This window comes from Eubalaena glacialis, chromosome 19 (assembly GCF_028564815.1).
Source record: "Eubalaena glacialis isolate mEubGla1 chromosome 19, mEubGla1.1.hap2.+ XY, whole genome shotgun sequence".
In the NCBI taxonomy this organism is placed as follows: Eukaryota; Metazoa; Chordata; class Mammalia; order Artiodactyla; family Balaenidae; genus Eubalaena; species Eubalaena glacialis.
The window spans coordinates 15,700,832-15,716,755 of NC_083734.1; the positions used below are offsets into that span (position 1 = coordinate 15,700,832).

General features: G+C 40.9%; 1 non-coding gene across 1 annotated transcript; it reads left to right on the top strand.

Moving 5' to 3' along the window:
* The first annotated feature begins 339 nt into the window (after positions 1–339).
* Positions 340–493, top strand: LOC133081063 (small nucleolar RNA SNORA57). The gene has a single exon (XR_009698732.1). It is a non-coding gene; the product is annotated as a small nucleolar RNA SNORA57 (small nucleolar RNA).
* Positions 494–15,924: the final 15,431 nt, after the last annotated feature.

A 15,924-nucleotide genomic window follows, 5' to 3' on the forward strand; every position in this document is an offset into this window, starting at 1 on the left:
GGATGTCCCCTCTCACCACTATTATTCAACATAGTTTTGGAAGTCCTAGCCACGGCAATCAGAGAAGAAAAAGAAATAAAAGGAATACAAATTGGAAAAGAAGAAGTAAAACTGTCACTGTTTGCAGATGACATGATACTATACATAGAGAATCCTAAAGATGTCACCAGAAAACTACTAGAGCTAATCAATGAATTTGGTAAAGTAGCAGGATACAAAATTAATGCACAGAAATCTCTTGCATTCCTATGACACAAGAAAAAAATAGGTAAATTAGACTTATTCAAAATTTTTTAAATTTGTGCTTCAAAGGACAGTATCAAGAAAGTGAAAAGGCACCCTTCATTTCTTGGCAGGGATGGGGCTTGCGGTCCTGGTCCCCGTAATGCAGGGAGTAGAGGGAAAGAGGTAAGGCTCTGGCCCCCTTGGCATCATGTCTTCGGTACCGGCGGCTTCTAGTCTGCCGGTTCTATCCTCAAGAGCCAGGACACGGGGGAAAAAAGAAACAGAAAAAATATAAATAAATAAATAAAAATAAATGAATAAATAAGAAAGTGAAAAGACAACCCACAAAATATTTGCAAATCATATATCTGATAAGGGATTTGTATTTAGGATATATAAAGAATCTAACAACTCAAAAATAAGAAGAAAAATAACTCAGTGAAAATTTGGCAAAAGACTTGAATAGACATTTTTTCAAAGAACAAGTGCAAATGGCCAATAAGAACATGAAAATATGCTCAGTATTATTACTCATTAGGGCAATGCAAATGAAAACCACAATGAAATTGCTAAAAGGTACCAAGTTTCTTTTGGAGATGATGAAAATGTTCCAAAACTGATTGTAGTGATGGTTGCACAACTGTGAATGTACTAAAACCCATGGAATTGTACACTTGAAATGGGTGAATTGTATGCAGGTGAATTATATCTTAATAAAGCCATCACCGAAAACCCACAATGAGATGCCACTTTACACCTACTAGGATGACTAAAATAGAAAAGACAGACAATAACAAATGATGACAAGTATGTCAAAACATTGCAACACTCATACGTGGCTGGTGGGTTCATAAAATGATGCAGTCACTTTGAAAGTTCCTCAAAATGTTAAACATAGAGTTACCATATGACCCAGCAATTCCCCTCCTTGGTATATACCCAAGAGAAATGAAAACATAGTCCACACAAAAACTTGTACGTGAATATTCATAGAAGCATTATTCACAATAGCTAAAAAGTGGAAACAATCTAATTGTGCATGAACTGATGAATGAATAAGCAAAATGTGGTATATCCATACAATGGAATAATATTTGACCATCAAAAGAAATGAAGTCCTGTTACATGCTACACCACAGATGAATTTTGAAACCATCATGCTAAGTAAAAGAGGTCAGACATAAAAGACCACATATTGTGTGATTACATTTATAAGAAATGTCCAGAATAAGCAAATCCATAGAGACAGAATGTAGACTAGTGGTTTTCAGGGACTGGAGGGAAGGGGGAAATAGGCAGTGACTACTAAGAGGCACAGGGTTTTTTTTGGAGTGATGAAAATATCCTAAAATTAGATAGTGATGGTTGCACAACACTATGAATATTCTGAAAACCACTGAATTGCACACTTTAAAAGGGCAAATTTTATGTGAATTATATATCAATACACCTATTATTAAAGTTTTTTTAACAAATCATTAATACGGTAATGTGATACCATAAATCAGAATAGCATTATAAAGTTAAATAGTGAACAGGACTCTAGTGAAAATATAGAGTATGATTCTGTGTGTTATAGAATAAGCATCTGAAAATACGATTAAATTGCACAAGTAAGCAAAAGATAACAGTGCAAATAGTAAAAGGGATGATGAGTATCTGAAAATTGGATATTACTGGGCTAGCAAGTTATTCATCTCTATTCCTCAGTGTATTATTTATTATGAACTTGTTCATATATGAGCATAAAGCTACCCTTGATTTTTTATTGTAATTTTCAAACAAAAGTGACCTGCCTAGTAAAGAAATAATATTTTTCTAGAATAAGAACACAACAATAGGGCTTCCCTGGTGGCTCAGTGGTTGAGAGTCTGCCTGCCAATGCAGGGGACACGGGTTCGAGCCCTGGTCTAGGAAGATCCCACATGCCGCGGGGCAACTGGGCCCGTGAGCCACAATTGCTGAGCCTGCGCGTCTGGAGCCTGTGCTCCGCAACAAGAGAGGCCGCGATAGTGAGAGGCCCGCGCACCGCGATGAAGAGTGGCCCCCACTTGCCGCAACTAGAGAAAGCCCTCGCACAGAAACGAAGACCCAACACAGCCAAAAATTAATTAATTAATTAAAAAAAAAAAAAAGAAAGAGGAGCGTGAAGCATCTTCGTTTAAAAAAAAAAAAAGAACAACACAATACTTTCCAAATTGAAGAATTTTGTTTCTAAAGGCAGACAGAAAATATCAAACTATAGCAACATCATTGCTATAGTAATGAAATCTACCCTTCTTCAGCAAAATAAGGCTGTAAATCATTCTATTGCCAAATAGGTATAAATCCAATTACGAAGCTAATGACACATTTTATGCTTGAAGAGATAGTGAACAAAAGTCCTTTATAAAGTCTAGGCAATTGCAAAAATTCAATGGCATACAATGTGAAAGAGCAATTACTATCATGTGTGCATCCTGGAAGCTGTTTCCCATTGCATAGGAAGGAAACGGCTGATATGCTATGTACAAATCAGCCCTTGACATACGTGTGCTACATATATGAGGGGAAAATGCTCCATGACATTTAATTCTATTTATCACTACAGATGCATGTTATGGGAGAAGAAATTTTTCATCTACAAAAATTATTTTCTGAGAAAATATATGTTGGAGTCGGTACTGATGGAAACCCGGCCATATGTTTAGCAAAGAAAGGTTGCACTTGAATGCCAATCTTCTGCTTCATTCCTAGAGAATGATTAGCAGACAACATGCACCCTGACCTTGAATCAAGGATGAAGGAAAGAGTGAAGATCGTAAATATGCTCAGGTCACAACCACTGAGTGAATGTCTTTTTAGTGAGAAGAAACAAGATACTGCTTTTCTAAGTGGAGACATGTTGTCTGCTGAAGAAAGTCGCTCCCACACTTTTTTTTAAATAAAGGAAGGGATTTTTGGTATTTTTTTGTTACACTCATAATGCCTGCAGAGACATTTCTCTATTTTCAAGTGGATTATCTCGGCTCTGTGTTCACAGTCTTGCATGGCCTGAACCTGTCACTTCAAGATGGATATAGCAACAAGTTTTAAGTTGAAAATAAACCAGCAGAATTTCTTAAGAAGATATAAACAAGCTGAATTAATTATTTATTGCTACATAACAACTTATCCCCAAACTCAGCAGTATAAAACAACAAACATTTATGATCTCACAGTTTCTGTGGGGCAAGAATCTGGGTGCAGGTTAGCTGGGTGCCTCTGGCTCAGGGTTCCTCACAAGGCAGTGGTCAAGCTATTGGCTGGAACTGCAGTTGTCTCAAGGCTCGACTGGAGAAGGATCCATTTCCAAGCTCACTTGGGCAGCTGTTGGCAGGACTCAGTCATCCCTGGCTGTTGGCTGGAGATGGCAGTTCGTCCACTGCCACGTGCCCCTCCACCCACCCCGAGGCCATCTCACAACATGGCAGCTGGCTTCCCTCAGAGTAAGTAAGAGAGTAAGAGAAGGCCAGCAAGACGGAAGCCACAGTCTTTTTGTAACCTAATCTCAGAAGTGACATCCATCCCTTCCGCCCTAATCTATTTGTTAGAAATGAGTCAGTAGGTCCTGCCCATGCACAAGGAGAGGAGATTACACACAGGTATGGAGACCAGGAGGTAGGGATCATTAGGGCCCTCTCAGAGGCTGCCTGCCACAGTATCCATATACTTCGTGGGTGTGGTTTTACTTGGACCAGGTGTCACACAATTCACCAGGTCTTGGTCAGTGAAGCTCTCTACTCCTCCATTTGGCATGGGCTGAATTCTCAGTGTTCTGTGATCCAGGAGGCCAAACCTTGACCAGCCATGTCAGTTGCTGAAGATGGGTGTAAGGTCTAAATCAAAACCTCATTTAGAAGTCCAGTGTCCGTGGGTACACGTGTATTATAGAGCTGGTGGGTATTCCCCCGCCCCCTTCAGCTGGCATGGCTGTTTGGTGGGAGAGGTCTAAACCTATTGTTCTTCCTTCCCATGGCAGGGATAAAGGTTGTCTTCAGTTAGCATGCCATTTCAGCTGGGATACATTGAGAAATGGATTCATCCTAGTTCCTCAAATAGAGTTGGTCTGACCTGACTGAATCAGCAATAGAGTGGGTTTGACCTGAGAGGATTCTCCATCGTTATGGATTGGAAGTAGGCTTTCAAACTTTAGGCATTTTTTGTTTCGGCCAGTCAACCCAAATAAGAGTGGCTTGAATTAGGGCAGTGAGTCTTTTATTGATCTGCTTTACCAGGGATGAGTGACTGTTGGTCATCCTCCAATCTCCATTTTCCTCTTTGTCCTTAGTAACAAAATCTCAATTATTAGCTGGGCACATGGCTGCCAGGAAAAAGGACAACAATGGTCAGTTTTCTTGCAGTCAGATGTGGTCATGTGACTGTGTTCTGGCCAATGAAATATAAGCATAGTTGGTATAAGCAATACAAGTAGATGGTGTGAGCAATTTTGAGGAAGTGGCCCTACAGGAAAGCAGTATACCCTTCTATAGCCTTTTTCCTTTATGTTAGCTAGAATATGCATGTAATGACTGAAACTCTAGCAGTCATATTGAGTTAACCTTGGGAGTAGAAGCTATGCAGGATGAAACAACATGAAAGAAGGACACTCTGGCAGACCACATCAATCCTGGGATGACTATCTTTGGATTTCTTATATGTGAAAGAGAAATAAAGTTGCATTTTGGTTTGAGCCATGTCTTGATTTTTCTGTTACTCCTAACTGAATCTAATCCTAACTACAGATGTGGCTTTGTCCAAGTGCAGATCCTAAATGTATGCAATTCACATCTAGTCTTGCTATGACCTGAGCTGCCCCACTACTTCCTACTTCTCTTCTAGTGGGCAGGTATTGTTTCTAAGTATAGGGCAAAAAGCTATAGCAAACGTTGCCAGGTTCCCACTGGTAATGGGTGAGGACCTAGGATGGGCTGACTGGCTGTATCCAGATTATGGGGCAATCTGCAGTGAGCTGGATGTACCTGTTGAACTGCAGGGGTGGGGCTACATCAGGGCAGGGGCTAGTCCTTGGGGTTCTCTTCGGGTAGCAGGACTAGCAGGAGGTTGTGGGACCCTGAGCTCTCCTGCCATCTGCCATGGGTGCTGCCTAAGTCCAAAGGCTTGATAGGTTTACGATCTGCAGGTCAAGTCCCTGTCTAACTCAGATATGCAGAGCCAGCAGGTACCTTTAAGAACAAGGGGTGGGAGTTGCCAGGGACAAGGAAGTGCAGATAAAAGATAAGCAAAGCTGTCTTCTGAAAGTAGGCAGGGAATAGACACAAACAAAAAACCCATATCAAGCACCAACGTGCACAGTGTTTGCGTTGTGTGTGCAATGCCAGCCAGAGGGCCCTGGGAAACAAAGGCCATGTCTGTTTTCCTTTCACGGCCTCTGCTCTATGGTATCAATGACCTTCTCTAGTGAAACCCACACCCACGCTATGCCAGGGCTATGCTCAGCTCCCACTCTCCTTTTCACAGCATACCAAGAAATAACTTGCCTCAGGGCACACACAGGGGATGTTTCTGGGGCATTTTGTGCCGATGAGAGCAGTGGAGAATCCAAGGTATCCACCAGTTTCTTAGGCTCAAAGTATTCCTATGCAAGTCCAGCCTTGTGGAAAGAGCAGGAATTCACCTTAAGGAACAGGAGAGTTTCAGCAAATTTATAACCTACTGTCAAAATTCTGGACCATGCACATTTTTCTGAATGCTTCTGATCTAAATTTAACTTTAGTTTGATAAACTTACTCCATTATCTTCAAACTGTTCTATCTTGGTATACACTGGCCCAAGAATGCCTCTTGTTCATAATCCATTACCAGTGCCAATTATTTTAAAATACCAAAATCAGGCAAAGGGACCTTCACTGGTCCAGAAGGGGTCAGTGTGGGAGGCTCAGTGTGGAATACAAAGTGTTTGGGTCCTCAAGTCAGGCAGACCTACACTGAGATCAAGACTCTCACACTGGGGTCCAAAGATACTATCTGTAGTTGTGGAACAAGAAATGAAGGAGTACATCCATTACTTAGAGTTACAAGATGACCAGCTGAAGAACTAAAAATATTGATAAAACCTTACCAGGAAGCAGTTTGGGAGATGAAAGGGAGATGCTGTTACTGCACTAGAGCCTTTTCTCTCACAGCAGGAGGTCAATTGATAAATCAAGAAATGATATTCCTGCACTGTTGGTGGAAATGAAAATTGGTGTGGCCGCTATGGAAAGCAGTACGAAGGTTCCTTAAAAAACTAAAAATCAAGTTATCATATGATCCTGGAATCCCACTCCTGGGCTTATATCCGGAGAAAACTCTAATTTAAAAAGATACATGCAGCCTAGTGTTTACAGCAACACTATTTACAATAGCCAAGACATGGAAGCTACATAGATGTCCATTGACAGATGAATGGATAAAGAAGATGTGGTATATATATGTGTGTGTGTATATATATGTATATATATATGGTATGTATATATATATGTATGTATATATATATGGTATATATATATACGGTATATATATATATATATATATATATATATGGTGTGTGTGTATATATATATATATATATATAGTGAAATATTACTCAGCCATAAAAAAGAATGAACTAGTGCTATGTACAGCAACATGGATGGACCTAGAGATTATCATACTAAGTGAAGTAAGTCAAACAGAGAAAGGCAAATATCATATGATATCACTTATATGTGGAATCTAACATATGATACAAATGAACTTATTTACAAAACAGAAACAGACTCACAGATATAGAAAACTGACTTATGGTTATAAAAGGGGAAAGGGGGGGGGATAAATTAGGAGTTTGGGTTTGGCAGATGCAAGCTGCTGTGTATAAAATAGACAAACAATAAGATCCTACCATATAGCACAGGGTACTATATTCAATATCTTATAATAAACTGTAGTGGAAAAGGATTTAAAAAAAGAAATAATGATATTTTTTCAACACATGTTTATGATGTACCAAGCACTGTTCTAGGTATCAAGGATACAAACATAAAATACTAAACTAAAAAAAGCCACTGTACTCATTATTCTACTAACAAGCCTATTGGTTAAAGATGGAGACATTAAGATGACTACCAGAAGAAACAGTAAAAGTCTGAAAAGAGTTCCTTTGGGGAGTGGATTTAGGATATGTATGTACACACACTTTCTTAGATATAAAAATTTTTTAATTATCAACAAAATATTCTACTACCTACTAGCTACATATCCTTGAATAGATTAAATCCCCTGGGCCTCTGTTCTTTTGTCCGGAAATTGGGAATAATGACTATTTACTACAGGAGTACCTGGCATAAAGTAGGCATAAAAATGTCAGTCCCTCCCCTTTGTCGCCCATGTAATATTTTGTAGCTCGAGGTCTTCAGGCTGAGAGGTGACATCCGTTCTTGGGTTTGACTGGCCTGAGCAAGTCACATGACTTTTCTTTGCCTGCTTCTGTCCATCTGACACAAAGCTGCTCATCTCAAATTTCTCTGAGTGCTACAAGAACGGGACGTACAGTGGTGAAAACTGAGCATTGTGAAAGAACACTGACCAAGTATTAACACGGTTTCCATTTGGATGATACTGTGCAGATATTCGTGTCATGTTTACTGCTCACTTATGGATAGCTAAGGTAAATCTGCTATCCTGACCAGTATTATTGCCTCAGAACTTTCACAATTGGCTACTTTAATCCCTGAGGCACTGAGGGCCTCCTGATGTAAGGGAGAGAACAATTGTGAATGAGAGAGAGAGAGAGAGAGAGAGAGAGAGATCATTGTGTGAGATCAGGATATAATTAGTAGAAAAACACTAAAGATGTCGGCACGACAGAGCAAGGAGGATTGCTGACATCCAAGCTGGCCGTAAAGGGCAAAGTGTACATATATGATCCTCTGTGTGTCTACACATATACAAATATGCAGGGGGATGTGCCTGCAGGTTCTGTGATGTGTCAGTGGGTGGGGTGGGGCAGGAGGGGGAGGGTAGTTTAGGGGTGGGGTGCAGGCAGCAATGTGCTGGTAAAGGTCTAACAGCCCGTCCTGGAGAGGAGAGCCCTGATTTGTAACGGTTGCCAATTTCAGTGGTGTAAATGCTCCCAATGAGGCCAATTTCAATGTGCCAAGTTGAAGTCACTGAATGCAGAGTCGAGAAGAAAAGTGCAGAGGCAGCTCTTACTGGTCGGTACTAGCAGTTCCACCACGTTGCTGGCTGCAGGTTTCCAGCACCATTCTCTTTCAGAAACAGAAACAACTCCTTACACTCATCTGCTTCTAAATTTGTGGATATTGCTTTAACTTTTATTCCAAAATCCAATCCATAAGTCCCAAACAGAATTGTTCATTCAACCCTGGTTGATTATTTAATCCTTTGTAAACTTCATGGCTTATCCCGGCTCACAGGAATCCTGGAACCAGAGTTTTGTTTGGTTGGTTTTTTCCTCCGAAATCTACACAATGGTTGGCAAGACCATTTGTTTATTCAGAAAGGAGCCAACAGGATGCTACAGGCTTGTTAGTTCACCTAAAGATTTGGCAAACTTCTACTGGCCAAGGAAAGCTCTGAGCAGGCAAGAGGGAGCCCCCTCACTTCTGGTGCCCTCACAGTTACAATTCTTTGGAAATTAAGTTGCTGTCTGGTTTTTTGGCACATGTATGAATCTCTTCCTCATCCTACAGAAAACTCTGGTTACTCTCCAGGGACTTTGAAACTCTCCCCCACCTCCTTCCTTCCTGAAATCCTGTATCCTGGAGCCAGACAGGGCTAGATCCAAGCCCTACGGGGCCTAATGTTTATATACTCAGGGGTCTTCTTTAAGGAAAAGAATTACAAATATAATTACAAATATAAAGCTACTGAGGTCAGGGCCTTTAGAATGAGCCTGTGCAAATGAGGGTCTCCAGCAGAAGCATCATTAGCTTCCAGTAAATATGCCCCTGGAGCCAGACTACACTCAGAAGGAAATTGGATGTTTGCCAGGTGTTGGTGAGTGGTGGAATGTCCTTCATTTTTTTTCCTTTTGTTTGAGGAGGAAGCTCCAGACCCCTGCTTCTGTTTAAAACTCTGCCTTCGAGCCTGACACTGGAAGACATTATCCAATTTCTTCTTAGGAAGCCATTTCATTCTGCATCATTCCTGCTGTATCACATGGCTACTTCCCCACTGCTTGATACAGAATACGCCAGTTATGCCTGTAACAGGCAGAGATCTGCCCCATTTGTCCAAGGAAATATCTTCTCTAACCCCCAGCAAAGTCTAACTTCAGAATCACTGTGGATAAGAAGGGACCTCTAGTGGTCAATCTCAGAGGTCACATCACTGCAACCTTCTCCTACCTATCCTCTGAAAGGTGTTCTGACCTGTCAACTCTGGGTTGCCAGTCTAAGAAGTGGAGGAAGGAAAATATAGGATAGATAAGAGGAATTTTGCATTTTGATATAGGTAGGTTGTGGAGGGTAAGATGGCTTCCACTGCATGGCATGTAGAAGATGTAGTGGATGTTTTTCCATATACTTGCACTCAAAATCTACCCATCTCCTAGCATGATTGGACCCAGTGCTGTGCCAGGGAATGAAGGGATATAGGGGAAGCAGAAATGTGATTTCAGCCCAAAGTAATTGATGTTCTGCATTTTGAAAGCAGAACGTAGTACTGTGAAAGAGTATGTTTTATTTTTTTATTTTATTTTTAAAAAATTTTTTGGCTTCGTTGGGTCTTTGTTGCTGCACGCGCGCTTTCTCTAGTTGCGCCGAGCGGGGGCTGCTCTTCGTTGCACTGCAAGGGCTTCTCGTTGCGGTGGCTTCTCTTGCTGCGGAGCACGGGCTCTAGGCGCGTGGACTTCAGAAGTTGCAGCACGCAGGCTCAGCAGTTGTGGCTCGCGGGCTTAGTTGCTCCGCGGCATGTGGGCTTCCCCGACCAGGGATCAAACCCATATCCCCTGCAATGGCAGGTGGATTTTTAACCACTGTGCCAGCAGGGAAGTCCCTGAAAGAGTATATTTTAATATTTTATTAAAATCTTGACTCTTGAGAAGCTAATTGAAAAAGCAGAGACGACCTCCCCAGAAAAATACCCACACGTGCTCGCACACGCACACATGTTTTTGCCTAAAATTCAGGGATTTTACTGACACTCTAAAATTCATCCCTAGTGGTTCAAGAAGCCAAGTTAAGAAACTCTGAAGTAAGGCATTTGGAAAAGGTTACAGTGTGGCAGCGAGGAATACTGAATAGATTCTAACCCTGTGTCACTTTGAACAAGTCGCTTTACGTCTCTGAACTTCACTTCCTTACCTATTAAAAAACAGGAGGATTAGACAGAAGTAGAGTTGCCGGATAAAAGACAGAACACCTAGTTAAATCTGAATTTCACATAAATAAAGGTTTTTTTTAGTATAAGTATATTCCAAATATTGGCTTTGTCATAAATTAACAGATAGTAGGCGCACAAGACATAGTTATACTAAAAAATTATTTGTTACTTATCTGAAATTCACATTTAATGGGTGTCTTGTATTTTTATTTGCTAAATCTGGCAACCCCAGACAGGTGACCTTTCAGGTCTTGATTTAAGGTCTAGGATTTTTGGGGATGAAGGAATCCTAATGGAGGATGGGAAGTTAGAGGATCATTAATTACTGTTTACAAGCTGGAAATTCTGAAGTTCCATGACCAACTTTAAGCAGTTTAGTTGATACTGTGTCGGATTCTAGATGGGAAGGCACCACACTGGGTCCCTGCATTGCTCAAAGAACCACTCTGTCATTGCAAGGCTGTGACTACCAGATTTCTAATTTTTCTTTTACATTAAAACCCTCAGTTGTATTTCCAGTGACCTGGCCAGATGACCCTGATGGCCTGTGACCCTCCACCCATTTGCTGAGCTGCTGCCTCTGTCACATCAAGCTTGGTGACAGCAGATGTGAAGGCTGCAGCTCAAAGGCCTTTGGGGATGGCACTTGTCAGCAGTCAGCTGTGCTGCCCATCGGGTCTTTCCTCCTGATTGTCTGTTTCCCTCCCTGTTCTTCTTTCTCACACATCAGGAAACACTGTGAGGTCTGTGCACCAGCAGAGTCATTTTCCCACGGGGCAGCCCTGTGTACACATTCTCTTCCGGGGCAGAGCACCCAATTTACCTCCGAGTAGGCATCTTCCCCATCTTTCCCCCCCCCTTCCTTTTTTCCTTCCTTCCTTCCCTCCTTCCTTCCTTTCACTACTGTTTCTTGAGTACCCACCATGCACTAGGCACTGTGCTAGGCACTTACCCTGAGCTGAGGGGCTTCTACCTTCATCACCCTCATCAATACTTAGTCCCATAGTCCACGGTTCTCAAGATGAGACCCCTGAACCACCATGTCAGTCACCTGGGAGTTTGTTAAAGATGAGATTCCTGATGCAGGAAAGTGCCCAGAGACTCCCCAGGTGCTTCTTGGGCTCACTTAAATCAGATGGCCATGGCTGCCAGTTCTTGGACCCCCTCCTCTGCCCAGAAGTACATGGGCCTGATGTGAAGCAGACTGTTTCTACTCCCAGGAATTTCCACATTTGAGGCTGCCTGTCTTCTCTCCCTCTGGGCCTGAGCCACTTGTGGAGGACGTGGAGTGTTGGACTCTGTTAATACTCCAACCAGCCAAACTACTTAGGCTTAATGGTTAACTACTGGGCTTAACTACTTATGGCGAAATGGTTTCCTCTCTCTGTCGGTCATAGGAAAGAGGAATGTTCCAGGGACAACTTATACGGTCTTGGACAAATCACGTCACTTCTTTGACTCTCAAGAAGGGGCTCCATGATAACGTTTTTTAATCTGAAAATGCACTCTAACCGGCTCCTAATCATTGTTACCCCTCTAGAATGTAAGACGCTTGAAGACCGGGAGCTTTGTTTTGCTCATCTTTGTATCCCCCAGGGTACCAACCTAATGTTGTGGAGTTAAGGGAGCACCATTCGTTTTATAGACATCATCCATTGTATAGTTATTAAAACAGTTCTTCACAGATGGCAGGAGAGTGACTTGAAAAGCCAAGTCTTACTAATTCATGACAAAGATACCATCTTGGTTTGGATGGGACTGGCAACCCCATTGCTTTGAGTACTCAGCACATAGCAGACACTCAATAAATACTAAATACTTTTCCTCAACATTTTATTTATGAAAATGTCAAACATACAGAATAGTTGAAAGAATAGTACAATGAATATCTATAGACCACTACCTAGACTCTAGATTCAGTAAATGTTAACATTTTGCTATATTTGCTTTGTGAGTATGTTTATTTATTTTTGCTGAATCATTTGAAAGTTAGTTGCAATCATTGTGACACTTAAATATTTCAGCAGGCATCTCTTAAGAATGAGGACATTCTCCTATATAACAACAATACCATTATCACACCTAAGAGTAATTAACCGTTATTTCCTAACCACCTAACACCCACTTGTAGAAGTTGATGTTGGTGCCCTACTCACATCCCCTTGGCCTGCCTAGAGGTCACCCGCAAACAATTCCCGTATAGCCAATGACTTCCTGAGTGTCTGTCTGGACATTCACAGCCAGACCAAGAGAGTGCACTCTGCCTTCACAGGGCAGGCTGGAAGTGCTGGGGAGTCAACACCCCAAGAGTGTCCCTTAACCAATGATGGAGGGAAGTTGGTAGATAGATACTCAAGCTTCCTTCCCCCGCATGAGTTGATTCTGAGGTGTGTTCCGCAGAGCTTGTCAAAGGGTCCACAGCAACAGTCGCCCACAGTAACCTGTTCATTAACACATCCTTTATTAGCTTTCCTTCCTTCCCTATCTCACTTCCTTACTGTGCTTCCTGAGATCACCTTTAAATAAACTACTTGCATGCAAAGTTTTATCTTCAGGTCTGCTTTGGAGGGACCCAGAACGAAGACATCAATCTTCTGCTAAGTTCATTTTAAAATGAGAGCAAGGCTTCCCTGGGGGCACAGTGGTGAAGAATCCACCTGCCAATGCAGGCGACACGGGTTCGAGCCCTGGTCAGGGAAGATCCCACATGCCGCGGAGCAACTAAGCCCGTGCGTCACAACTACTGAGCCCGTGTGCCACAACTACTGAAGCCTGCGTGCCTAGAGCCCGTGCTCCACAACAAGAGAAGCCACCGCAATGAGAAGCCCGCGCACCGCAACGAAGAGTAGCCCCCGCTCGCTACAACTAGAGAAAGCCCGCGCGCAGCAACGAAGCCCCAACACAGCCAAAAATAAATAAATAAAATAAATAAATAAATGTAAAAATCTTTAAAATGATAGCAAAACACAGTGCCCTTAGATCCATACAGAAGCAAACTCAAAACTTGCTTAGATGGTGCTTGCAACCCAGTCAACAGGAAATGCTCTTAGTTATGATTCTTACTGGAACAATGCTATAGTGAGGCTGTGTTTATTTATTATGCCCTGCCCAGCCTATATTAATAATAATAATAGCTACTGCTTAATAAGAGCTTACTGTGTGGCTGCTTCACAGCTTTATTTCATTTAATCCTCAAGTGACCTTGTAGGGAGGGCACTATTATTATTCCCATTGTATTGATGAAGAACCTAAGGCCCCTAGAAGTAAAATAACTTTATGAAGTCATACAGCTAGCAAGCAGCAGATCTCTGGTGTTCTTAACCAATGTATTAAAATGTACAGATGACCATAAATATTTTTTATTCTATTCTTGTATGAATGGGAACAATAGTACTTGCCAGATAAAATTCATGTTGCAACAACACCATAAACATATATTTTTAAAAATTTCTTTTATCGAAGTGTAGTTGACTTACAATGTGTTAATTTCTGCTATACAGCAAAGTGATTCAGTTATACATATATATACATTCTTTTTCATATTCTTTTCCATTATGGTTTATCACAGGATATTGTACATAGTTCCCTGTGCTATACAGTAGGACTGTGTTGTTTATCCATTCTATACATAATTACATCTACTAACCCCAAACTCCCAGTCCATCCCTCTGCCTCTCTCCTCCCGCTTGGCAACCACAGTCTCTTCTCTATCTCTGTGAGTTTGTTTCTGTTTCGTAGATAAGTTCATTTGTGTCATATTTTAGATTCCATATATAAGTGATATCATAAACATATGTATTTTTAACCAATTAAAAATGTTGTCTTCATTATTCAACATAGTTTTGGAAGTCCTAGCCACAGCAATCAGAGAAGAAAAAGAAATAAAGGAATACAAATTGGAAAAGAAGAAGTAAAACTGTCACTGTTTGCAGATGACATGATACTATACATAGAGAATCCTAAAGATGCCACCAGAAAACTACTAGAGCTAATCAATGAATTTGGTAAAGTTGCAGGATACAAAATTAATGCACAGAAATCTCTTGCATTCCTATACACTAATGATGAAAAATCTGAAGAAGAAATTAAGGAAACACTCCCATTTACCATTGCAACAAAAAGAATAAAATACCTAGGATTAACCTACCTAGGACAAAAGACCTGTATGCAGAAAACTATAAGACACTGATGAAAGAAATTAAAGATGATACCAACAGATGGAGAGATATACCATGTTCTTGGATTGGAATAATCAATATTGTGAAAATGACTCTACTACCCAAAGCAATCTACAGATTCAATGCAATTCCTATCGAATTACCAATGGCATTTTTTACAGAACTAGAACAAAAAATCTTAAAATTTGTATGGAGACACAAAAGACCCCAAATAACCAAAGCAGTCTTGAGGGATAAAAATAGAGCTGGAGGAATCAGACTCCTTGACTTCAGACTATACTACAAAGCTACAGTAATCAAGACAATATGGTACTGGCACAAAAGCAGAAACATAGATCAATGGAACAAGATAGAAAGCCCAGAGGTAAACCCACGCACCTATGGTCAACTAATCTATGACAAAGGAGGCAAAGATATACAATGGAGAAAAGACAGTCTCTTCAATAAGTGGTGCTGGGAAAACTGGACAGCTACATGTAAAAGAATGAAATTAGAACACTCCCTAACACCATAAACTCAAAGTGGATTAGAGACCTAAATGTAAGACCAGACACTATAAAACTCTTAGAGGAAAACATAGCAAGAACACTCTTTGACATAAATCACAGCAAGCTCTTTTTTGATCCACCTCCTAGAGTAATGGAAATAAAAACAAAAATAAACAAATGGGACCTAATTAAACTTAAAAGCATTTGCACAGCAAAGGAAACCATAAACAAGATGAAAAGACAACCCTCAGAATGGGAGAAAATATTTGCAAACAAATCAACGGACAAAGGATTAATCTCCAAAATATATAAACAGCTCATGCAGCTCAATATTAAAAAAACAAACAACCCAATCCAAAAATGGGCAGAAGACCTAAATAGACATTTCTCCAAAGAAGACATACAGATGGCCAAGAAGCACATGAAAAGCTGCTCAACATCACTAATTATAAGAGAAATGCAAATGAAAAGTACAATGAGGTATCACCTCACACCAGTTAGAATGAGCTTCATCAGAAAATCTACAAACAACAAATGCTGGAGAGGGTGTGGAGAAAAGGGAACCCTCTTGAACTGTTGGTGGGAATGTAAACTGATACAGCCACTATGGAGAACAGTATGGAGGTTCCTTAAAAAACTAAAAATAGAATTATCATATAACCCAGCAATCCCACTACTGGGCATATACCC